The sequence below is a fragment of the Pyrgilauda ruficollis genome, unplaced genomic scaffold, assembly GCF_017590135.1.
Source record: "Pyrgilauda ruficollis isolate IOZ18807 unplaced genomic scaffold, ASM1759013v1 scaffold303, whole genome shotgun sequence".
In the NCBI taxonomy this organism is placed as follows: domain Eukaryota; kingdom Metazoa; phylum Chordata; class Aves; order Passeriformes; family Passeridae; genus Pyrgilauda; species Pyrgilauda ruficollis.
The window spans coordinates 51,024-76,982 of NW_024524412.1; the positions used below are offsets into that span (position 1 = coordinate 51,024).

The following is a 25,959-nucleotide window of genomic DNA, read 5'->3' on the forward strand; positions in this document are numbered from 1 at the left end:
AAGAATATTTTCCTAAAGGTTAACATAAAATGGCCCACACATGACAAAGGAGAAGAAAACCCCTGAAAGAGAATGTAAGACAGTGTTGGAAAATCTCATTCCCTAACTACTGTGCCAGTCTTTATAGTATTCATTTCTATGAACTTTCTTCATCCCAGGAGGACCCTGAGAACTACTGACTTGTTAGCCTCACCTCTGTGCCTGGGAAGATCATGGAAGAGATCCTCCTGGAAGCTATTCTAAGGCACATGGAGGACAGGGAAGTGATTTGGGACAGCCAGCATGGCTTCACCAAGGGCAAGTCCTGCCTGACCAATCTAGTGGCCTTCTATGATGGAGTGACTGCATCAATGGACAAGGGAAGAGCTACAGATGCCATCTATCTGGACTTCTGTAAAGCCTATGACATGGTTCCCAACAATATCTTTCTCTCCAAATTGGAGAGACAAGTATTTGATGGGTGCACTGTTTGGTGGATAAGGAATTGGTTAGATGGTCACATCCAGAAGGTAGTGGTCAATGGCTCAGAGTCCCAATGGACATCAGTGCCATGTGGTGCCCCTGAGGGGTCTGAACTGGGACCAGTGTTATTTAATATCTTCATTAATGACATAGATGAAGGGATTGAGTGTACCCTCAGCAACTTTGCAGAGGACACCAAGCTGAGTAGTGTGGTTGAAACACCTGAAGGATGAGATGTCATCCAGAGGGTCCCGGACAAGCTCAAAAAGTAGACCCATGGGAATCTCATGAGACTTCCTTCTATGATGGAGTGACTGCATCAATGGACAAGGGAAGAGCTACAGATGCCATCTATCTGGACTTCTGTAAAGCCTATGACATGGTTCCCAACAATATCTTTCTCTCCAAATTGGAGAGACAAGGATTTGATGGGTGCACTGTTTGGTGGATAAGGAATTGGTTAGATGGTCACATCCAGAAGGTAGTGGTCAATGGCTCAGAGTCCCAATGGACATCAGTGCCATGTGGTGCCCCTGAGGGGTCTGAACTGGGACCAGTGTTATTTAATATCTTCATTAATGACATAGATGAAGGGATTGAGTGTACCCTCAGCAACTTTGCAGAGGACACCAAGCTGAGTAGTGTGGTTGAAACACCTGAAGGATGAGATGTCATCCAGAGGGTCCCGGACAAGCTCAAAAAGTAGACCCATGGGAATCTCATGAGACTTAAGGCCAAGTGCAAGGTGCTGCACCTGGGCTGCTTGGTTGCACTGGGCAACCTCTGGTATCAATACAGGCTGGAGGATGAATGGATCGAGAACAGTTCTGCCAAGGACTTGGGGGATACCAGGGAATGAGAGGCTGGACATGTCCCAGTCATGTGCACTTGTGGCCTAGAAAGTCAATTGTATCCTGCGCTGCTTCAAAATCAGAAGGTCGAGGGTGGTGTTTCTGCCCCTCTACTCCGCTCTGGTGATACCCCACCTGGAATACTGCATCCTGCTCTGGGGTCCCCAGCACACTGACCTGTTGGAGCAAGTCCAGTGGAGGACCATGAAGATGATTAGAGGGATGGAACACCCCTCCTATTAGGAAAGGCTAAGAGAGTTGGGGTTATTCAGCCTGGAGAAGGCTCCAGGATGAGTTTACTGTGGCCTTTCAGTACCTGAATAGGATCTAAAAAATGGCTGGAGAGGGACTTTTTACAAGGGTATGTACTGATACAACATGGGGGAATGGCTTTAAACTGAAAGAGGGAAGGTTTAGATTAGATATTAGGAAGAAATTCTTTACTGTGAGGATGGTGAGGCACTGAAACAGATTATCCAGAGAAGCTGTGGCTGCCCCATCCTGGAAGTGTTCAAGGCCAGGTTGGATGGGGCTCTGAGCAACTTGGTCTAGTGAAAGGTATCCCTGCCCATTGCTGGAGGGATGGAATTAGATGATCCTTAAGGTCCCTTCCAACCCAAACCATTCTATGATTCTTAAGATATATAGTTAACATTGTATACTACATAGTCATGGTTAAGTCAGAATGATTAAAGGACTGTAGCTCATCGCAAGGAGAAGGACAGACCCCACACTGAAGAATAAAGGATACACCTGGACTATCACAATAGTGCCATCATCCTAGCCCCTCTAACACCTCTGTGAAACCCTCCCATTATCTGGCATCATAGACAAGTAACTGTAGAAAGACCCACTTCAGACACATCTCAATAATGAAAAAATCAGATGGAAAATGATGCCATAGAATTATAGTTGCTTTGCAAAACAATAATATGTGTGTGTTAATTAATGATTGGTCAAATTATGTTGTATATGAACATGAAAGGTAAAAGAACCATGTGTGAAATCACATTTGATGTACCCCATTTGAATGGGATACCTCATGACCATGAATAAAGAATTACTTGTAATTTTATACTACACATCCTCACCTCTCTGTCAACATGTGTCAGTTGCAAAATTTCTGTGACAAAAGAAACAGATGGTTCAGAGCAATATCTGAAATGCTGTTAATAAATTTGATCAAGTAGACAGAGAATACTGTAAAGGATCTTTGACAGAATAAGAAATACTGCAGCAGCAGAACAATTCATACAGGGCAGGGAGAAGGGGAGATATGTTCACATGATATGGAACAAGCAAGAAGCAACAATGGAATTCTAGGTGTTGGACTTTTGTAGAAAATTTGAAAATGGCATAGGCTTTGGGAAGTTGAGAAAGTGCTGATAAATTAAGATGCAAATGAACTTACAGAGTATTAAAAGAAAGGAGAAAGGACACAAAGCTGTAGTTAGTTATAACAGGAGAATTTATACAATACTGCAAATGTGCAGGACAAAACGTATATTTGGGTTACAAAGGAGCAGTGGCAGAGAAACACAGTTTTGGAAAAATTAAAGTATGATTTAAAAGAAAAATGTGACTTCCAGAATTAGCATAATTCCTGAATGAATGTGACTGAATGAGATTACCCAGCCAAAACAAGTAAAATGGAGCCAAGAGTCAGTTTCTATCTGGCCCATTTAAAGAATGAGGTATAAGACAACAAAGAATTGAGGAAGCAGAAGAAAGAGGAATAAGTATCAGAAGTAGAAGCAAAGTGGAAAAATGAAAATGATCAAAAAATGCAAGTATAGTTAGAAAATGGTATTCCAAACCTTGGGGGAAAATGGCTAAGTAATCATTAACTTAAAAGAAATAAAAAAGAGAGAGTGAGAGAGCAGAAAGGAGTGAAAAAGAAAAAAAAGAAAAAAGGAAAAAGGACACTCATAAGTTCAAAAGATAAGGCCCATCTTAAGTTAATTGCTTAATTTAGCAAAAAAAAAATAACTTATCAGAGATAGTAGAGTTTTTTATGACAGCTTATAGTGAAACAATATAAGGCAAGATGCATTTAGACATTTCTGCTATAAATAATGAATTTAAAGCTATTTTATACTGAGCAAGAGTGCTAGAAATATAGTTACATAAGTGTAGTGACAGAAGTGCTAAAAGGTCAAATTTTTAACAATTAGTACTATTTGTTTTAAACAATAGCTTTAAAATATCTGTTGGAATAAGCTTTTTATTAGAACATTTGCATTGGATACACAGGGCTCTTCTAGAATATTAGTTCAAGTGTTAAGCAGTATACCGAATTTTGGCAACATATTTGGTATACTGGACCACATTTTGAATTGCATTGCACTTGTGTTACAGTACAGAGATTATACGTTAATTCACCAGATTTGAATTTCAAATGTAACAAAACAAATAATGAAGCCTTGATTAGTTTTTTTGCAAATACTCAAGGTAAGGGCTTTTGGCTCTTTAGATGAATTTTAAGACTTTCAAAGGCTTGACAAGTGAAAACAGAGGAAGTAAGGGAATAAAAGGATTTTTAAAAGAAAAATTAAGAGTTTTAAGCATACAATACTATAATTTAATTTCAGAAGTGTTTAATTAGTATAAACCTCAAGAGAGCATCTTGTAAGAATTTCAAACCTCAAAGCATCATAAAACACTTCTGTTTAGGTTTCTTCTAAATGCAAATCTAAACCAAACTTCACTGTTTTCCTCGTAACTTCAATGTTTACTTAATCATACACTACAAATATTAAAATTACTTGGAATATGCTTTTACTACAGTCAGTTTGACAGTAGGGACTCATTCTGTTTTCTGTTTAATTGGATATGATTTAATGAATAGATCAGTTTTAAAATGTAGCCAAAATAGCTATTGCATTGAGGTCAAAGCATTTTAACTAAGGACAGCAAATGAGCAAATGTTTTCTGTTTTTCTCCTTTAAGTGGAAAAGACATATTTATGTAAAACTTGAATTTAAGCTTAAGAAGTGAAATTTCTGAATGTTCCTATTTGAAGATTTAATCAGTCACATCTTAATAGTACTACTCTAGTACTATTGTACAGTTTGTTGTCAGCTCACACATACTTTCCTGTTGTCTCTCTGCAGCATGGAGACAGAGTACTTTTAATTTTTTGCTTTTAGCTAGCTTCTTTTTGTTAGCTGAGGCAAGAAGTTTTTCCTGGACTGCATACAGCTTCTCCAGTGATTTCTGTGGCTTCTTCTGGAACTGTCCGAACACCAGAACATTGTCATGAGTCCCACGCCATGAGTCCCAGTGAGGAGGCTGCAGGGACTCCTCATCCCAGCTCCGGACCTCGGGTAAAAGCCAAGCCACAGCTAAGGAAAGAACTCTGAATCCACCAGCTTTCTCCGCAGTGAGGAAGTTTAAAATCTAACATTATTAATTTTCTTTTTCCCGTGCCCTGTGGGCACTTTGTGTGTTAAATAAACCATTTTTTTCACTTTCCTTGAAGAAATTCCTTTCATATCGGTGGGGGAGGGAGTGCTGAAACCTGCCTTTTTTAGAGGAGACGTTCATTTTAGGACGTTTCTTCCAGAACTCTCCTCAAACTGAGACACTTCCTTTCAGGTAGTTGTAGAGAGTGATAAGGTCTACCCTGAGCTTTGTTTTCTCCAGGCTAAACAACCCCAGCTCCCTCAGCTGCTCCTCATAGGACTTAACCTCTAGACCCTTCACCAACTTTGTTGCCCTTCTCTGAAATTGATCCAGCACTTCAATGTCTTGTAGTGAGGGGCCCAAAACTGGACACAGGATTTGAGTATGACCTTGCCAGTGCCTGGTACAGGGCACCAAGCTCTTCCCTGGTCCTACTGGCTACACTATTGCTGATACAGGCCAGGATCGCATTGGCTTTCTTAGCCACCCGGGCACATGTTGGCTCATATACAGCCAGGTCTTGACCAGCACCCCCAGATCCTTTTCTGGAAGCAGCTGTCCAGCCTCACTTCCCCCAGTTTGCAACGCTGCATGGAGTTATTGTGGCCTGTCAGAAACCAGGACATCCCTCTGGATGCCCTGGATGGCTCAAAGCCCTGGCGGGGGGGGGTAGACCTTGGCAGGCCAGAAAGAAAATGTTTTAGATAAGAAATAATAAACAACCTTGAGAACGACAGCCAAAGACTTCTGATTTCTTCTCGGACAGTTCGGTTGGGGAAAAAAGACTTTTAACACACCTCGGGATCATCTCAACCAGAGAGAAAACCCCGAGAGTGGCCTAAGTGCAGGACCAGGCACTTTGCCTTGTTGAACCTCATACAGCTGGCATCAGCTCATCAATCCAGCCTGGCCAGATCCCTCTGCAGAGCCTTCCTACCCAGGGCCCAAGGAGGCAGCAGACTTCCTTGTGAGACAGGTCCGATTGGCATACAGGGGGCTCTGTCTCCCTCAGAAGGGAATCACTTGCTACAATTACCCTTCTTTCTTTTTTAACACCTAAAGTTGCAATCCATCTGGTTGACTGACTTGTTCTGGGTAACCCTTCAGATAGACCTTTGTTTCCATTATCATTTGCCTGACATTTTAATTTGTACAGTTTTTTTTCACTTTCTCCAGGCCCACATTGGGTGCCAATATATTTGTCCCAGTTTGAGACAAATTTAGGAGGAAACATCCCAAAGGGGTGTCTCCTCTTGAAAAAAGCAGATTCCAGCAGATTCCCCTCCCCTGTTATGTGGGGTCGTTGGTCGGAGACATGGATGACATAAACTCTCAGAGATCTAGGTGACAACAGTGTGTTTTATTGTTTGGACCCGCCTTATGTAGGGGGCTTGAATTGCCTGGGCTTAGACAGCTGATTGGTTGGGATCTCTCTCCACCCAGATCTCTGCCCAGTGGTGTGCTTACATCTAAGATTGAACAGGGTTGGCTGAGGGTCCCCTGTATAGGTTTGAATCCAACTTATCCAGGCACTTGTTACTGTGACATTCCTCCACCAGCTCAGAAAAGGTCCCCGTGGAGAAAGTGAAAACAACAAACTGTTTATTTAATAAGCAGAGTACTCACAAGCATGAAAAAAAATTAATAATGTTAAATAATAAAACCTCTCGTTGTAAGAAAAACTGGTAAATTCAGAGAGTCTTTTCTGTGGGTGTGGCTCAGCTTTCTCTCTCCGGAGCTGGGATGCAGCATCCTGGGCACCTCTGGGCCACAGTGTGGGCTCCTGATGTTGGTCTGAGTTTTCGGACTGGAGCAGAGATGAACAGCTCCAGAGGAAAAAGCCACAGTCCTGGGAAATCTTTTGCCTCAGCTCACAGATGAGAAACTAGCTGAAAAAGCACAGCTGTCCTCCCTCTGTCTGCACTGCAGACAACACAGGAAACTGCAGCTGCAGTAAACCTGGAGGAGGATATGCGAAGAAAAAAAAACTGCGCCGAAAGAATTCCACTGCTCCCCCCCTTCGATCTTAAAGGCACAGAACTTATACCTGGACAAAAAAGCAGACTATAGGGGATACCGGACCATACAGTCACCCCAGGACACCTACACAGAAAGCATTTAGGCAGTTTTAACTATGTGCAACCAAGGCGCAAATACAGCAGACTAAACAGCACATAACACAAATCCGAAGTGTGTGCACTTATAGATCATATTCACAAAACTGTCTCAGATAATTATGGTTTAGCAGCCAAGGGAAAAAAAATAAAAACTCCATCAAGAATACTTGTCAGAAGAACCAGAAAAAAAAGTATTGCTTTATAACTGATGCCAGAGACAAGTCATCCCACTCTCAACAGACACATGCAAGCAGATTAATACAAACAATGAAAACATACATCATGCAAAGCCCCACTGTTCTACTACCATAAAGAGCAGGTTACTGCTACATTTGTCTCATAAAGCAGATTGTAATTTATTTTTCACTGCAGAAATAATTACATTGACAAGAGGAATGTTGACACATGCTTCTGTTTACATAATTTTTCATTTCGCATATAAAAGTTGGAAAAGCAGGTAGAGTGCACATGATAGAAGCCAGCAGTCTCTTCTTGAAAACAAAATAATTTGCAAAAGTTGTATCAATTCATAGCATCCAGCACTAATGTTATATTACCATTTTGAGTATATAGATGCAGTTCTTTAAATTCCATGCATACATCATAGCTTCAAAGCTACGGACAAAGCTGGCATTTGTTAATACATTGAAACACCTTCAGCTTTCTAAGGTGATGCATGAAATCCATTAGTCCTTTCAAAATTATTTTCATTATGACAGACAAGATCAGCCTTCTAAGAATATGGAGTCAGAGTCATCTCTTCCCTCGTCTTGGGACTCTTGCAAACACTAAGAGGAAAGGGCCACATGATCCAAAGCTTCATGTGATTCTTTACTTGAGCAGGTGCTGATATCAGCAACAAGGCAGTGCATCAGAAAAACTGCTTTCAATAAAATAGGTAAGTATTCAGAGAATCATATTGCAGACCTCCATTATGGCTCACACTGATCCACCAGTTAAGGATTTCCTAAAGTGGGTAAATAATACTCTGGAGTAAAGCAAAGACTCACTGAAAAGCTCTCTAGCACTAAAAAAATAGGCACAAGTGAAAAATATCAGTAAGAGCTGAATTCCCTCATAAAAAAAAAAAAAAAAAAAAGCTCATATTTTTCTGCCATATTTTTAAGGCATTAATTTGATTATGTCTCAATAAAGTGCCTGTCAAGCACTTCCATGTATGTTTGTCCACCAAAACAGATATTTTCTGTCAGCATTATAAAATATTTATTATTTTACATAACACAAGCAGCAGGCAGCACCTTCAAGACACAGACTTTAGGATACAGTGACTCTAATCATGTTTTCTGCTGTATTTGTGAAAAATCTTACTAAAACATCTATAAGATCAAACCACAATGTTATAAAAACAATAATGTAAAAAAAAGTAGCAACACAAAAAGAGGTGGAAGGTACTATGAAAGACTTGGTGGATACAAAGCAAAAAAGCTCTATCAAACACCAGTGTTCCAAGAGCAATTTTTAGACTTGCTGCAGAAGTTTCAAGAATGAAGATGAGCCACAGAAGGGCTACCTAGGGATTGCTGTAGACAGAAAAACAGAAACTACAGGTAGGGCAGTCCAGGATGCATTTCTGTGGATTGAAGTTAATTTTATCTTTAACATGCATCAGTAGGTTTTATTTTGTCTTTAACATACATCTGTAGGTTTTATTTTTTCAATTGTTCTAAAGGGTCTGACAATAGATGGTTTCAAAAGCAAGGCAATTATCAGGAAGGTAGAGAGAGAAATTTCACAATCCAGGTTACAACAGATGGATGATGATTTCCCTGCCTATAGCCCTCTCAAACACAGTGCAGGAGACTACTTAGAGAGAGCCAAAAAGCTTCTAACCTGACCTTTCTTTGCAACTGCAAGAATAGGTAAAGAAATGTAAACATATTTTTCCTGCAGCAGTGATAAATGTTGCAACTCCACAGTAAATAAACATACTACATGCACAGGAGGAAAAAAAATAGGAATTCTGCAATGAAAAACAAGACAACTGAAAAATAAAAGTTATAATGATACAGCACTAAAATTATCATAACTGCTCTACTCACTCATTCAATCTAAGTAACATCTTTTGGGTGTTTAGTTCTCAAATACCATACATTTTTCCTAAGCTACTGTGTGTTGCCTGCAGACAATAAGCACCTTTAATAGCTGCATGAGCTAGAGTGGTACACAGATTAATAAGCCCTGGAACCACATACTGCTTTCTAAAGAAAGGAAAAGGGCCAAGAAGTAGTACAAATAAGACAAAATACTGCAGAGAGGAAGAGAAGAGAAGAGAAGAGAAGAGAAGAGAAGAGAAGAGAAGAGAAGAGAAGAGAAGAGAAGAGAAGAGAGAAGAGAAGGCAGATTGACAAAGAGGCAACCAAAGGCAAATGACTGGCCTTTGAGACTCTTTATCCACATAGTTCACACTTAGGTTTAATTACATGGATGTATACTGGTTTTTCCATGAATTCCCTTTAACTGTTAATGTGCACAGGAAAACTATTCACCAAATATTATTTGGTGTCTTTAAATCTTAAAGATTCCATACAAGCTGAATAGAAAGGGTCAAGCACTCCCTTGAGAGGAAGGAGAATGAAGAAGAGCTAGGACATTGAGCAAAATGACACTCAAGCCAACAGAGAAAGTTCTGCTTCTCAGGCTCGGGAACTGCTGTGGGAAAGTGTGATTTACAGAATAAAACTCTTTCCTGAGAAAAGGTGCCAAAACCCAATCTGACAATAACAACTTTGCTCTATATGCTGACTTAATAATAAATCTAAAAGAAGCTTGTACAACTGGGCAGCCAGGCTATAGCAAGACTGGAAGAGGGCTGTTTCTCCCTCTTGTGAATCTAGGCTGTCAGGAGGGGGACAAGCAAGATCTACACAAGAACCAGAAATCTCCATTCTGCTGTTAGACACTATCAGGAAAAGCACTGATGTTTTGGCCTCAGCTACCAATGTACTAAAGTTCACCTGCTGCACTTAAACATTATCTTGTCACTGCCACATACAGAAATGGGGTGGGTATAGTAAAAGCAGGGCAACCCCGACAAAGGGAGAAATTATGCATCTGACTCCATGATATCAGAAGGCTAATTAATTACTTTATTATACTATATTACACTACATTACACTACATCTAAACTGAATCTGCACAAGCACTCAACTGCCCAGAATCTTGTGACTGTCAGCTGACAGTCCCCCCCCAGACCCAGACTCAGACCCCCAGACAGACAGACAGACAGACACACACACACACACACCAGAATCCAATTACCAATTCCCTTCAGGTAAACAATCTTCCACAATGCATTCCACTTGTGAACAACAAGAGGCGCAGCAATTGAGATAATTGTTTTTTTCTTTCTCTGAGGTTCCTTGCTGCGATTCCCAGAAATATCCTTGGGAAGTTGTGCCTTGCTTTTCTCTGTGAAGAGAAATGCAGCCACAGGGTGGGTTTTTTTTTCCCTCTCTACTCAATACTCAGATATTCATCTAGCCATGAGAATAGAAATCCATTAAATGCTCAGCATATTCCAGAGTATGCAATAGGTAGCAAGCACTGAAGCATAAAGTCAGAATTGTCAAAGACCAAAAAGTCCATATTATATCTGACAGGATATAAAAAAACCTGATCTTACACCCTAAGAAAAATTATTAGAACACATAATTCAGTTTAGACTGCATTTTCACAAGAATAATTTAGGGGAAAAAGGGGACAGAAAAGAGCTTTGCTTTCAACAGTGCTTGTTTGCATCTCACACCTCATTAAATCTAATGCATTTTTCTTAGCTTTCAAGACATATTCCCAATTCTTCCTACTTCCTTCCTGCTGTAGTCCTTGTTTTTATCAGGTCTCAACACCCACTTCCCTTAAAACTCCCCAAACACCAAAGAAGACTCACTGCACCAATTAGAGTTGAACAAAAAAGGTTATATGAAATAAGGGAATCGCCAGGACATAGAATCCTTAAGGTTGGAAAAGACCTCTAAGACCATCAAGTCCAACTGTTAACCTAACACTACCATCCATCTTCATCACTAAACCATGTCCCCAAGTGCCACATCCACACATTTTTTGAACACTTCCAGGGATGGTAATTCCACCACTTCCCCGGGCAGCCTGTTCAAATGCCTGACCATCCTTTCAGTGAAGAAAATTTTCCTAATATCCAATCTAAACATCCCCTGGTGCATCTTGAGGCCCTTTCCTCTTGTGCTGTCACTTGTTATCTGGAAGAAGAGACTGACCCTACCCCTTGCAAAAATGTCCTTTTATGTAGTTGCAGAGACTGATAAGGTCTCCCCTCAGCATCCTTATCTCCAGACTGTACAATTCCAGTTCCCTCAGATGTTTATCATAAGACTTGTTCGCTCTTAAGACTGGTTCTCTTGTCCTTTCACCAGCTTCATTGCCCTTCTCTGGACTCACTCCAACACCTCAATGTTCTTATTGTCATGAGGGACCCAGAACTGAACACAGCATTTGAGGTGTGGCCTCACCAGTGCTGAGTACAGGGAGACAATCACTTCCCTGGTCCCACTCACCACACTATTGCTGATACAGGCCAAGATGTCATTGGCCTTCTTGGCCAACTGGGCACACGCTGGCTCATGTTAACCTGACTGTCAACCAACACCCCAAGGTCCTTTCCCACCAGTCAGCCTTCTGGACATTTTTCCCCAAGTCTGTGGCATTACAGGGGGTTGTTGTGACCTGAGTGCAGGACCCAGCAATTCACCTTGTTGAATCAGAAAATTTGCCTTGGCCCATCAATATAGCCTGTTCTGATCCCTCTGTAGACCCTTCCTACCCTTCAGCAGATCAACATTCCCACTACACTTGGTGTTACTGCAAACTTACTGAGGGTTCACTTGATCCCCTCATCTAGATAATCGTTCAATATATTAAACAGAACTGGCACTAGTACTGAACCTTAGGGAACATGCATCTTTTTTGTCATGTTCCTGATATAACCTCAAATTCCTAAAGTTGGCCAGGGTTGAGGTTTCATAAAAACAGTCCTTTCTATTTGTGTCAAAATGATGTTTGTTTAGAAATGAAGCTCAGTCTGGTCAAATATATAAAACACAATGGATGTGCCAACATTTAAAAAAGTTAAATGAAAGCATAAATCGGTTTACAAAGACTAGACCTACCTGATTCTATAATTCTCATATTAGTCTGTAGGTCAAGAACAAGTCTAACCTGATAAAAACAAAATGCTAAATAGAAAAATTATCTTAAGTATTTAGACATAACACCTAGTCTCAGATACAGAAAGGAAAAAGATATGCATATAGTGCAGCTCTCCCCTCAAAAGGCTCAAAGCACCTTTGACAGCATTAAGGTTTGCTGTAACATATGTAGTCAATAGAAACTGCCAATTCACTGGCTTTGCCCTGAAGTCTTCTTTCAGGAAATATACAATGTCCAGTAATAAGTGCACTTAGAAAAATTAGTAACATTAAATGATGAGCAATATCATATGTTTTAAGAGTTCTTAAAATACAAAAGACATATCAGTGCAAGTATTACATATCAGCTGAGCAGCCCCATCTATACTTGCTTACTCAAACCAGCAATTTTAAGGTAATACAAGTTATTTCAGATTACCAGGGGGAAGAAAGATGAACAACTCTTTCCCTAGTCCCCTCCTCCCAAACACCAATATGTTCTAATGCTCATGTTCATAACAATAAATATCTCTGACATTTAAATATTAAACCTTTCTTCCTCCTCTCCCATTTAAAACATATGTTCAAGACACCAGATTTTGATTACTCTGCAGTAAGTCCATTCACCTAGATGACACTAAAGAGACAGCAAAAGCATACTTTCATGCTTTGTTTTCAGAAAGAAAAAAAAAATTGTATTCTTTTACAATAGAAATTATATTAGGATGATACCCTCAAAGCTTCCAATAAAGGCAAGCAGACGTTGAATTAAATATGCAAGAGATGTCCCAAGTCTTATTGTTCTCTTTTTGAAAGAATTCCCCTTTTCAAAGTCTCCCATAGCTCTTTAGAGTCATGTTAGCTCTTGCAGTTATTCTCTTTTTTGGGAGGGACATGGGGAGGGGTGTGACAAAAGAACAAAAAAGCCAGGAAGGACTTTGAACATTACCTGTGTTGAATGTTACTGACTATATATCATGGCTGGGCAGCACATACGCCTTTGGCTAGGGTGTAACTCTGTTCTGTTAAAATCAACTCAATGAGTTTCACTCTAATGAAAGCTCACTGAAGCAAACCCACCCCTTACCAAGTCTTTTAGAAAGGGGGGGGGGGAAAAAGAGACTTGATTTGGTAGATGAGGCAGAGTATCTGAGATTTTTCTATTAAACTGTTAATGCACAGTTCTGTTCGAGCTGATGAGTAATACTTCCAAGTAAGCAGAATGCAGATCTATTTGGTAACTGTCAGTTTTTACCATTTAACCACTCACTACCTCCACATTGCAGCTCTGTACTTTCTGTTCTTGATACAAAGAGCAGCACTTACCCTGATTTGAAGAGGCATTTACCACTAAACTCAAGCTTAGCACAGATGTCTCAACAAAAAATACTGTTTTCAGGAAGACTGTGCAAAAATGTGCTGCCACTGCCACAGAGAGCTTGATTTCTAGAGCTAATGTGAAAGAAAAATATATCGTATTTAGCCAAGAAATTCAGTAATTTTGAATTTTGTAAGGAACAGTATTGAGATTAGTTAAGAAATCTATGTTTTTGCAACTTTGTTATTTTAGTTTCTGTAATTCTGCTATTTTAGCTGCTTTTAGTTTTAATCAGTGGTTAACTTTGTTTTAATAAATTAAGACATTATGGGAAAGAACAGGGAGTAACCCAGGCTTAGACTGATAAATGTACTGCACCTGTACTACGGGAGATTGCTACACCCCAGAAGCTTCAATCAAAAGGTATTGTTTTAACTAGAGGAGCCTCAGAGTTATTTTATAACTAGAGACAGATTAGATGTTGAAGTAAACAATTAGAACAATAAAGTAATAAATGGGACACCATAAGAAGGAAAGGTGCATGCCTGAGGCTTGAAAGGTCATCTGGAAGGCAGCATGACTAAAGGTGATGAAGAAAAAGGAGACACATCCTCACACCCCTCCTCAAAAATTACCAGAAAAGGACGCTAGATGGCAGTATTGCTTCACAGAAGAACAGCAAGCAGAAACGTGATAGACCTGTATCTGATGAAATAGTAGAATGAGGGGGTAAAAGTTGTAGTGTATATAAACCCTTGGAAGTCTTTGCTTCGTTGGACATTCTTGGCAAATAAATGATCGTTTGTCTCTGATTTCTGGCCAGAATCGTTATTAGGGATGTTAATTCAACAACTCCTAAGTTGTTGAATTTTAAGCTTTTTGGCTTAGCCCTTTGTTTCATCATGTGTCATTCTGTCAGTTACAAGCACCGACATTCCCTTTATTTCTATGAAATAAAAGTATCAAAATGATCTACCACAGTTGTTGTTACAAAGTGAATTAATAACACCTTTAAGTTTACTACCAGAATCACACTTGATTATAGAAATGAAACCCATTATCTACTGCATGGCCAAATGTGTGTTGAGTCTGGTATCTTAGTTCCAGTCCCCTCAAGACTTAGCATTAGACTTGGTACCAAGTTTACTTCAACCATATACATTGCCTTTCATTAAATAGCATTACAAATACATTGATTGACATACTCTTAACAGTTTAGCAGTAGTGTCACAAGCTTTTCATGCTATATGATACTGAGTTAGTGCTTTTCAAAGTGTTTTTTGTTGTTGGGGGGGTGTTGTGGTTTTTTTTCAGTTGTATGTGGTTTTGTTTGTGTTGTTTTTGTGTATGTCCCCGTGGTACTGCGCCCACAAAGCAATGCTCTGCTTATTTGCATTTTGGCATGTAATTTTCAGGCATTCTTTAGACATTTCAGAACAGCCCAGGTTACCAATCTGGCTATATGGTGATCAAAAAGTTACTTTAAATACATTTGAAGCTTCAGTCAATTAATATATTTAGCTAATTCAAGGGAAAGATAGCAATAAAGTATCTTAAGTTCACTACCATTTGGGGAGAGGGGTTTAAAATGATAGTTTAAGACCTCTACTGAGATTATAAAGACTATCTGTTAATGCTCTCACTAGATGAAGGAGACTCCAGCTTTCATGGACACAAAAATTTAAAATTATCTTAAGTCCACATATGTATACCACTTCAGACTCAGATAAGCAGCTCCCAACAGAATAAGAGGAAAGCTCAGCTAATAACCAAGTTAGCACTAAATGATCTAGCCTTTCCTCAGCCAGCTGGTCTCCATTCTGACCATTCTTTAGAAAGAAATAGATCAATGAGCACAATCACTAAATAAACTGAACCAAACCCAGGCAGCACAAAGAATTATTTATGGAAAGAAACCAAAATCCAAGACAGCAGAGCTAGAAAGACGAAACTTAATGGAAGACCACCAAAGATTTAACACGTGTACATCAGGAAAAAATTATGTTTAAGGTTGATTTGGTTATAGAAAATATTGTACTGCATAAGTACAGGACAGATAACAATCTGCAGATAGTTCTAGACATGAATCAGATTTAGTGGCTTTCAAGCTGAATTAAAAAAAAAAAAATAGTGCTGCTGCAATACAGGGTAGTTTACAAGACCTAGAAAATAATGCCACATTCTATTCAAAATCTGGAAGATCCTCTGTAGGACTACAGAATCCAATTTTGGTGCTACTCAGGAACCCAGTTAGTAAGCTTCCCTGGGAAAATGTTTTTGAAGGTTCTGGGGTCCATCAGTGCTCGTCACTTTTTAAGAGCCATCTTTTAAGAGCACAGGAGCAGGAAATTCAAAAGTGTCATAAGTCAAGCAAGCAAGGCAAAAGGCCAGCTTGGCTGAGCAGGGATCTCATCCTAGAACTTAGGTGGAAAAGGAAAGTGTATGGACATTGAAAGCAAGGACAGGCGACATGGGAGGACTACAGAGATACTGCTCGCCACTGTAGGGAGAAAATTTGTGTGGACAAAGCACCATTAGGGTTCAAAATGGCCAACACTGTGAAGGACAGCAAAAAGGGCTTTTTAATATGTTAACAGCAAAAGGAGAATCAGAGATAACATTGGTCTGTGGCTTGATGAATTTAGTCACCTCACAAACAAGCACACAGACAAAGCAGAGACATTTACTGCTTTCTTCACCTCTCTTGTCAATACCAATGATGGCCTCTGGGACCCCCAGAGCCTTGAGCTGGAGCACCAAGGCTGTGAGAATGACAAACTCCCAGTCAATAGTGAAACTGTGCAGGATCTGCTGCTCCAGCTGGATCCCTGTAAGTCTATGGGCCCTGATGGGGTTCATACAAGAATGCTCAAAGATCTGGCTCATATAATTGCAAAACCTCTCTCAGTGATTTTCAAATGGTCTTGGGAATCTGGAGAGGTCCCAGTTGACTGGACGCTAGGTAACATTGTCCCAATTTTCAAGGACAAGAGAGATGGCCCTGGTAAGTATAGGCCTGTCAGTCTCACTTCAGTGCCTAGCAAAATTACGGAGAAGGTTATTCTGGCACTTATTGAAAAACACTTGAAAGACAATGCAGTCATTGGTTACAGCCATCATGAGTTCATGAGGGTAAAGTCCTGCTTAATTAATGTAATTTCCTTTTGTCCTGAGTTGATTCATAATGACATTGTATTCCATATCAATCTGCGACCTTAAAAATTGTTACTGTATCTTTAAGACCTGGCAGCTGGGGACCTTGGGGTGGGAGGGGGGGTGTTCCTATGTGTGGGCATTTTTTAAATTTTTCTGCAACACGTTTTCTGCAGCTTTTTTCACAGTATGGTATTTGCACCACTGGCTGCTTGGTCTTTGTTCAGGCAAAGGCTTTTCTTTTCTTTCCTTTTCATGTTTTTTTTTGGACTGGGCTTGGAGAAGCTGCAGTAGCGGTCTTTGAGCTGCCTTAAGGGAGAATTCCACATCTGCCTGTCCAGAGCCAGGGGCATTGTGTTGACAAAAGTGGGGCAGAGTGGCCCTGCTCCAGCCCGAGTCGCTGTCCAACCATGAAGAGCCAGGGAGAAGAAACGCTGAGTGGCTCCAGCCCAGGTGCTTCGCCTGCCATGCCTGGTCTCCTGTGCTTTGGGAGTGGGGAAGCTTCTTCAGCTGCTGCTGGAACTGCTTCATGAGACTCCTGCCTTCCTGAGAGGGATGTGATGCCTTCTTGTCCCTTTTGTCCTGCAAAGCCTGAGGTTGTCCCTGCTAGGCCCCGTATTGGGAATGGGTATTTCTAGCATTTTGGGTCTTTCTTTGTTCCAGTGGGGTTGTGGGATTTAGCAGTTTGATATCTAGCAGTTGTTTACTTTTTTTTTCCCTGCTTGTTGGCATTCTGTTTGTTAATAAGCGGTTATTTGTTCACTTTTATGTATATTAGTATTTGTCCCTGTCTTGGTTTGAGACAAATTGGGAGGAGATGTCCTGCAATGAACGTGTCCTCTAATAGAAGGCAAGTTTCAGCAACCCCTCCGCCACCCAGGTTTGGAAAGAATTTTCCTTGGAGGAAAGTGAAAAAGCTGTTTATTTCACAAGCAGGGTGCTCACAGGCATGAGAAAGAATGAATAATATTAAATAATAAAACCTCTCTCTGCAGAGAAGAGCTTGTAGATTCAGAGTACTTTTTGTAGGTGTGGTTCAGCTCTCTCTGGGATCCAGAGTTGGCCTCCAGTCCGGTGTGGGGGGGCCCTCTGGCGACGTTCTGGTGTTTCAGACCAGAGATAAGCTGAACAGCTCCAGAAGAAGAAGCCACAGTCCCAGGTAAAACTTCTTGCCTCAGCTAACTAAAAAACTAGCTAAAAAGCAAAGAAAAACTCCATCTCTCTCTCTGGAGAAAAAAAAGCCAAGAGAGCTGGAAAAGACAAGTGAGTTATCTGTGTTTTGAATACAGCCACTGAAAGAATTCCACCGCTTTCCCTCCTGTGCTTGTTTTATTATTGGAGCCACCACAGAAGTGAGTTTCTTTTGAAAGGAGCTGCTGACAGCTTCCTCTGTGCTTGATAAAACCAATCAGTGAGTCGTTTTGAATATTGACACTTTGTTAAACCACTAGAAAGCTGTACACACCTCTGTGAACACACATGTCAAAAATGAAAAATCCCGAGAATTCTCTTTCTCTTCTGTCCTGAGAGCAGGTAACAAGGCTGGGCCAGGCTGTCTGGCTCTGCCGTGGGGCCAGGCCCCATCAGCTGCCGGGCAGGGGGAGGGGAGGCCATAGGGCCAAGGCCAAGCGGGGCCACGGCTGCAGCTTCTAACATCTTGCCACTACTAAGCCCTGCCCCACCGCCAGCACAGGCCAAGCTGGGGTGCGCCGGGCCCTGGGAGCAGCACCAGGCTGGGCCGGCTCTGCCAAGATTCTGCTGCCATTGAGGTTCATCCACAACTGCTGGGCATGGGGAGGGGAAGCCATCGGCCTCCAGCATTCTGCTGCTGTGTTCTAGCCTGGCTACTGAGATCCTAGCCTCCCTCCCCCAGAGCAGCTGCTGAAGAAATTCTCTATCATAAACAGCTCCACCACCGCCTGGCAGAAATCACATGACCATCTGCAGGCCTGGGTGAGATATTAACTCTTTCAGTGCACTGATAAGACTTTCAGACCTTCAATCTTCCCTCCGGTGAGAGAAAAGGACAGAATGACAACAGGTAGAGGAACAACATGAAGACACCAAGGTCAATGAAGAAAGAGTCAAGTCCCAGATGGGAAGGATGAGGAGATGCTTTGATCTTGGGGCTGAAATCCTCTTGTAAAGCTGTGAAGAAGAATGTAATTGATACATCAGATTTTTTTTTCCTGTAACTCATGAAAGTATGGGGAAATGAAGTGTTCAAATTGTAGGTATGAGCAAAGCTAAAGCAAGCAGATGTTAGCTGTGATCCTATGAGAAGTTTAACAGAGAGAAGAGTGGTGAAGACTCTTTGCCCCAGGAAGAGAAGATCTTTGTTCTCAGAGATGAAGATTATCTCAGAGATAGATAAAGAGAACCTTTGCTCTTGAACAGCTCATCTTTAAAACAGTACCCCATAAGTTGACATGGCCCATAAACGCAACTGTGGGAAAAGCTGTGAAAAATAGACAGGACTTCATGATTGCAGATTTTCTGGGCGGCTGCTATTAGTGGAAATTAAAAGCCACAAGAGAACTGTTTTCTGGTGGAGGTCTCCATAAATTGACAAGAGGGACTCTTCTCCTTAAGTGAACTGAAGAAAGACTATTCTAGAAGTGATAAACTGACTGAATTGTTTCTCTATATTGTTAGTGGGGAAGAAAAGGTTGTAGGGGAGGAGAAGCGCTCTAAAGGTTTTATTCTGATTCTTATTATTCTTTCTTTTAGTTACTGTTAGTGAACTTTTCTTTATACCCTTTTCAAGTTTTCAGCCTACTTTGCCTTCCTCCTAATCCTATCTCACAGCAGGAAATGAGTAAGTATATTCTAGTGGGTGCACTGGTGTTTGGCCAGCTCTAGACCCACCACATTAATTGGTGCATTGGCCAGGAAAATCTCAAATTGGCGAACCAAAACCACTACACCCCCCCTTTGAACTTAAAGCTACAGGACTCATGTCTGGGCATAGAGCAGATGATAGGGGATACAGCATCATATAGTCACCCCAGGACAGTCCCTTATTGGTGGAAAGGGATTGTTGGAACCCTTAAAGAGAGACAACTCATTCCAGAGTGTTCTCCTCTAAATTGTCTCGAACCAAGACACCTTTTATGACAAGGTCACCTATCTAGTTGACCTAGGGAAGCCAGATGTGGGGTATTTTGGATTTTAGCAAAGCTTTTGATACCATTTTTCACTGTTTGCTTCTGGAAAAAATGTCCAGAGTAAACCTAGACAAGTCCATAATAGGTTGTGTGAGCAAATGGCTGATGGGTCAGGCTCAAAGAGTTATACTAAATGCGGTTATATCGGGCTGAAAGCTAGACACCAGCAGGGTTCCTCAGGGCTTAATTTTAGGGCCAGTGCTCTTAATTGTTTTTATAAATGATCTGGATGCAAGAACCTACTGAATGTTAGGTAAGTTTGCTAATGATACTAAATTAGGAGCTGTGGACTCTCTCAAGGGTAGAGGCATTACAGAGAGATCTAGACAGACTAGAGAGCTGTGCAATCATCAACCATATGAAATTTAACAAGAGCAAGAGCCAGATTCTCCATCTGGGATGTGGTAATCCTGGTTATACATACAAATTGGGAAACAAGAGGCAGCAGAGCAACCCCATAGAAAGAGATCTGTGGCTTTGGGTTAATGGCAAGTTGAACATGAGTCAACAGTGTGCCCTGGCAGCCAAAAGGGCCAATCAGGTCCTGGGGTACATAAGGCACAGCATCCCCAGATGGTCAAGAGAGGTGACTGTTCTGCTCTAGTGTGCATTGGCATGGCCTCACCTCTAGTACTGTGTGCAGTTTTAGGTGCCTCAATATAAGAAGGATATAAAGCTATTAGAGAGCATACAAAGGACAGGTATGAAAATGGTGAATGGTTGAGTGTGGTGGTTTTTCATGGCTTGATTTTTGGTGAGGAGGAAGGAAGCCAGCTGCGGGGGGGATTTTCTGTGAGGAACTGCTAAAAGCTTCTTCTGTGCCTGGCAAAACCAATTGCTGGCTGGCTCTGAGAATAGGCACACTGCTAAGCCAATTAGAAAAGCTGGTAAAGCCTCTATGATAACATATTTAAAAGAGGAAAAAAATGCAGGAAGCTTTTTTTCTTTCTCACCTCGGAGAGGTGGTAAGGGAGCCACCAAGCCCTTTCCTGGCAGGCCTGCTGGGCCCCTTCCTGGTGGGGCAGCGGGGGCCATGCCGCCACAGGGGGGGACCATCCCAGCGCTGTGAGCACCCATGCTGTCGAGACCATGCGGCCAAGGCCAGGAGCGGCCACCGCCATCCTGGTCCAGGAGCTGCCATGAAGCCGGGACTGCGCGGCCAAGGCAGCATGGTGAGACGGTGCCATGTTCAAATAGATTTAAGCAGAAACTGTAACAGAGTATAAAGTTAAATAATAACTTGGTCATAGCTGATAGGATAGAAATATAACCTAGAGTTACCTTAGATGATTATAATGCTAAAAAACACACCCCCAGGGAAATTCATATATGTAAATGATAATATTATGAACTGGACCAAGACCACCACATGCATATTAAGACTTTTGTTATATAAGCATGAGTGACCTGTTTCTGTATCGTTTCTTTGTTACCTTTTTGTAAAAAAGACTCTGCCTGTTTCCTAAAAGGTGTGCCAGCTCTGTTAGATGCCTGGCACACTTTTCTGCACAACTGTAATAAAATCTAATATCTCAACTCAGTGTGTTGATTGGCTCCTTCACACTGGGTAAAAGAACCCTGCTTTAGGGACAACACAGTCAAATACAGAGATAAAATTCTAAAGTAGTTCCATAGGTGCTTTCTTGGTTTCTAATTGTGAGTTCTGCAAGGCCAAAGACTGTAACCCTATACATTTCTAGGTGAAAATGCTTATATTATAACCCTTTAGTCATAGACTATTGACCAAATCTGAGACTAAGTGGACTGAGCCACACCTAGACTTTTCTGAGAAGTTTAGAAAGCAGGGGGATTTCACTTAAGCATGTGACTCAACAGGAGGGACCACAACCTGATGATACTATAATCCATTGCAATAAAGTTGTTATTTAAATACTGTATCAGTAATATTTAGATACTGTATTAGCAATAAATATGATCATAATAATCCACATAATCACTGTGTCTTCCTTCTTGAAACTTCTCTCAACTACTTTGTGATAACTTATGAGGAATACTTGAGGTCACTTAGTTTTTCAGCTTTCTGACATTGACTAGGGGTGGGGGGGTGGAAGGAAGGGAAGTGGGTTGGAGATAAAAAGACCACACACCCTGATGTTCATGTGGCAAACAGAGAGCATTTATTCCCAAGCCCTTCTTTATAAAATGCATTTGAAAAGCCTGGTCTGGATATTTTCATTGGTCTGATCTCTACACCCCTTCACGTTCTGGCCAGTGAAATGCCTGCAGCCTTGGGAGAGATGTAATTGGGCAAGGCCCCATCAGTCAACCCAGGGGCTGGTTAGTTTGCCTAGCAAAAACTACCTAGTATGTGGAAACATCTCACCCTTCTTGTCTTTATAAAATTTGTGATCTGTTCTCTGTCACTCATCTGCAAGGACCCTTTGCAAACAAGGTGACAGAAGACAGCATGGGTCTAATTTGCACTGGAGCTGCAGCATTCATGTCCAGGATCTGTTAGGGGAGAACTCAGGAAAACATGTCACAGGCATAATGCTTATAGGTTACAAGTTACAACTTATCTCTAAAAACAAGAAACCATTTAACCCTTAACCCACTTAACCCTTAGAGAAAAACTCAACTATTAGAGAAAACAATCTGTAAACAGGAAAACAGTTTGTAAACAGGAAAAATAATTTGTAAACAAATCAAGTCCTTATATGAACTGTCACTTCAAGAGTCCTCGATTTCCATGAGGTAGGTCCTTCTGATGTTTGTTGAGGGGACATCAGGATAAGCAGACGTATCCAGCGTGTTCCAGTGTCCATTGAAATGCATTTATCATAGGATTATTGTATTGTTATATGATCGATTAAAAGACATATTACCTAAGACTTAGAGAGGGGGTGTACTTTCCCCCTTTTTTCTTTGTATTAATAACTAAAAATAGGAACAAAACATGGACTTTGAATACTATGACTTAGGGCGTTACTGAGGGTGTTGCAGTGTGCTTTTATACTTTGTAATAGTTTTGATTTTGTATCCCCTTATTCTCCCCAAACTTCTTCCAGACAAGGATTTCTCATTTATCTCAAATGCAAAAGGGTTTAACTTATATTTTTCTTTACCAGCCAGGTTCATGGCTTGACCAGGGCCAATGAACTTGATCAGGAGAGGTATTTTATCTTTTTTAAAACAAGCTTGTGATAATATCTAGTGCAAAAAAGAAACTTTAACATGAACAACTTATGAATAATAAAAAAAATATAGGTGTCCTAGGGTGACATTATGATGCTTGTATCCCCAGTTGTCTGTTCTGTTTATGCTGAATATCATGTTCTGTGCCTTCAAGACTGGCTCTGAAAAGCAAAGTTTTGATTTGTTATCAGCCTGCTCACTCCCCCACAGTCGGCGGGACACAGTCGGCGCAGTACATAGTGCTGCTTTTGCTTTTTGCTCTTGCTTTCACTTTTGCTCTTGCTCCTGCTTTGCTCTTGCCCCTGCTTGTTTGTTAGTTTAGCTAGGCAGTCTGAATTTTCCCTGCACTGTTTTTCTTTCCCTTTCCTTGGAACCATTCGAACCTGCTCCGGACTGGGACCTGGGAAACACCAAGAGTTTGCACTTTGTGGCCTGCAGCAACTATTCCCAGCGCCAGAGGGACCGATAACAGAGCAACCGCTCCCAGGAGAGACTTTCTGAATTTTTCATCTTTTTCAGAGCAGTGAAAGTGTTGTCATCCAGTATTGTTCATTTTGTGTGCTGGGGAGTGCTTTGCCTGTTAAATAAACAGGTTCTTTCCACTTCTATCTGAGGAATCCTACCTGAACCAGTTGGGGGGAGAGGCCATGTGGGTTTGCTTTCTGGAGGGGCCCCCTTTGGAGGTTTTCTCCCAAATTTGCCCTAAACCAGGACAAAAGGTATTTAAATTTTCTAGTTAATATGGTAACAGTGCAAGTAATTTTTTTGTTAGAAGTTAGAAATTTGTTATTGATTTTAACAGGTGACTTTTAGGGTTTTTAAAATGATGACAGGTGGCAAATTATAAGTTAAAAAGAATTTTGCAACTGAAATTTGCCTATGATATTTCTAAATTAATGTTCTATTTATTCTTTAGTGGATCTAGAATGTTAGGACAAGGACATTCTTTGAATCTTCCAGGCCTGTCTAGAAACAACACAAGCAGCAATACTAGGAGCACCAAGAGAATACTTGTTAATATACATCCTAGGACTTGTTTAAGATGCAGTAGCCCATGCCTGAGACAGAAATGTAATACTTTCTTAATAACTTTAGCAGTATCAGCTATCAGAGGCTTATCAGTTTTGGTTTAAGCAAATGCAAACAATAATAAGTATTGTACTATGAATTCTAGGACATATTTCATAGACTGTTGTGTAAATTTGTAACCCTCGTGTGACACTCCTTCAATATTTTTACCCTTAGCACATGTTATTAGTTTATTAGAGTCTGTAGAATGCGAGAATCTTTCTATATCCCAATGTAGGGTGGTCATGAAGCTTTGTTTAGGTTTGAGCAGTAGAAACTTGGTCTTTGCTTGCTTTCTCACTGTCCATATTCAGGGAGGTGCTGGTTTCCTGCTGGACTTGGTGAGAGAGTGTCCCTCTCTTAGCTGCTGTGAAATGGCTGTGGTATGTGGCCAGCAACATCTTTTTGGGATGGCTTGATTGCTATTACTCGCATGGTACCACACCCCCGCACGTTTCTTTCCACTGCCTTTTGCTGGGTGGGCTCCCCACAGGGGCTTTTCCCACGCTCTGCTTCTGGGTTTGGTGTCTGCAGCTCTTCTCAGATCCGTCCTCGGAGGCAGGGTCAGCAGTGGGGCCACACCCCCTGATGCAGGCTGGATAGAGAGTGCGGGCAGCCCCGGTGAAGACGGTGGGGGGGGGGGGTAGTCCCAGAGACCACATAGTGTGTCCTCATGGCTGCGGGACCCCTGGCCATGCTGGGGGCAGCTGCCACATGGTCTGGTCCCCCAGAGCAGGGTGGCATGGTGTGCCCACCTGGATCGGCGATATGGTAGCCCGAGGCAGCTGAATAACGACTCAGCTCAGCACTGCAGTCTGGAGTAGCACATCTCGGAGCTGCTGGAGCTGCACAGCCTGCTGGGGCCACACAGCCTGCTGGGGCCGTGGCGGCCGCCATAGCTCCACTTGTCTGTATTGCACAATGCGCTCCGCTGCCTCCCTGGGCATTGTTGGCAGCTGTGGTATGGGCAGTCCAGGGATTGTCTCTGTTTACTGGCATTTCCCCACTCCCTGGGGCTGTGCCGTGTAACAGCCACAGAGCCTGCAAGGCCTCCCTGGCGGTCAGTTGCCTAAGATAAGAAATGCCTAGTCATGATGACTGGACCAAAGAAGCCCCTCTACCGCCTCCGGACCCTCATTATCTCTCTGTAAGACGATAGGTCATATTTGCCTTGACCCTTACCACTGGACTGTTTCCCAAAACCCCTATACCCTATATAAACCCCTACTTCTGCGCTGTTCAGCAGAAGAGCTGTCACTGTCACCTTTTGCAGAAGCTGCCAATAAAGACACCTCTGTGGAACCTTGTGGCATTCACATTCTCTGAAAAATCCCCAGGATTTTTCTCCTGGGAAGCTGAGAAGCCTCAGAAAAAGGAAAACAATTCTTATCTCATTTGCTTCTCCTGTGTTGTGCTCATGTGTGGAATGTGTTTGGAGATTGTTTACCCACAGGTGATTGTCTTATTGGTTTATGGTGTGAGTTGTTTTGACTCAATGGCCAATCAGGGCCAAGCTGTGTCGAGACTCTGGAGAGAGTCACAAGTTTTCATTATTATCTTTTTAGCATTCTATAAGTATCCTTTCTGTATTCTTTAGTATAGTTATAGTTTAGTATTCTTTAATATAATATAGCATAATAAAATAATAAATTAGCCTTCTGAGTACATGGAGTCAGATTCATCATTCCTTCCTTCGTTAGAGCACCCCGCAAATACAATAGAACCTCATACAGCCTTGTCCTCTCTCTCCCCGTGTCCGCTGAGGCACCTAGCAAGCAAAGAGCTGAAATCACTAAAGAGCTGGATTCACCAAAGAGCTGATCTCACTTAAGAGCTGAGCTGCTTGCTAAGATTGCCTGCGGCTGGGAGCCTGCCTGAGGGACCTGGACAGGTTGTGCTTAGCAGGACTTTGCTATCCGGACACCTACGGCAGTTGGGGTTGGACAGACCCCGAAAACCCCCAGCCATAATAGTGCTGTTCCCCACGGTTGCTCTGCAGCAGTCAGACACAGTCCCACTGCAGCAGGACACGCTTTCGCAGGGGCTGGGGCCAGCTGGCTTTGGCAAGGGGGGTCCGTCCCC

At 41.7% G+C, this 25,959-nt stretch overlaps 1 protein-coding gene across 1 annotated transcript in view; it reads right to left on the bottom strand.

Annotated features, from left to right (window-relative positions):
- The window catches only part of LOC121356949 (ceramide transfer protein), an 86,982-nt gene that overhangs the window by 49,503 nt on the left and 11,520 nt on the right, over nt 1–25,959 (bottom strand). The gene's annotated exons all lie outside the window — the stretch shown is intronic.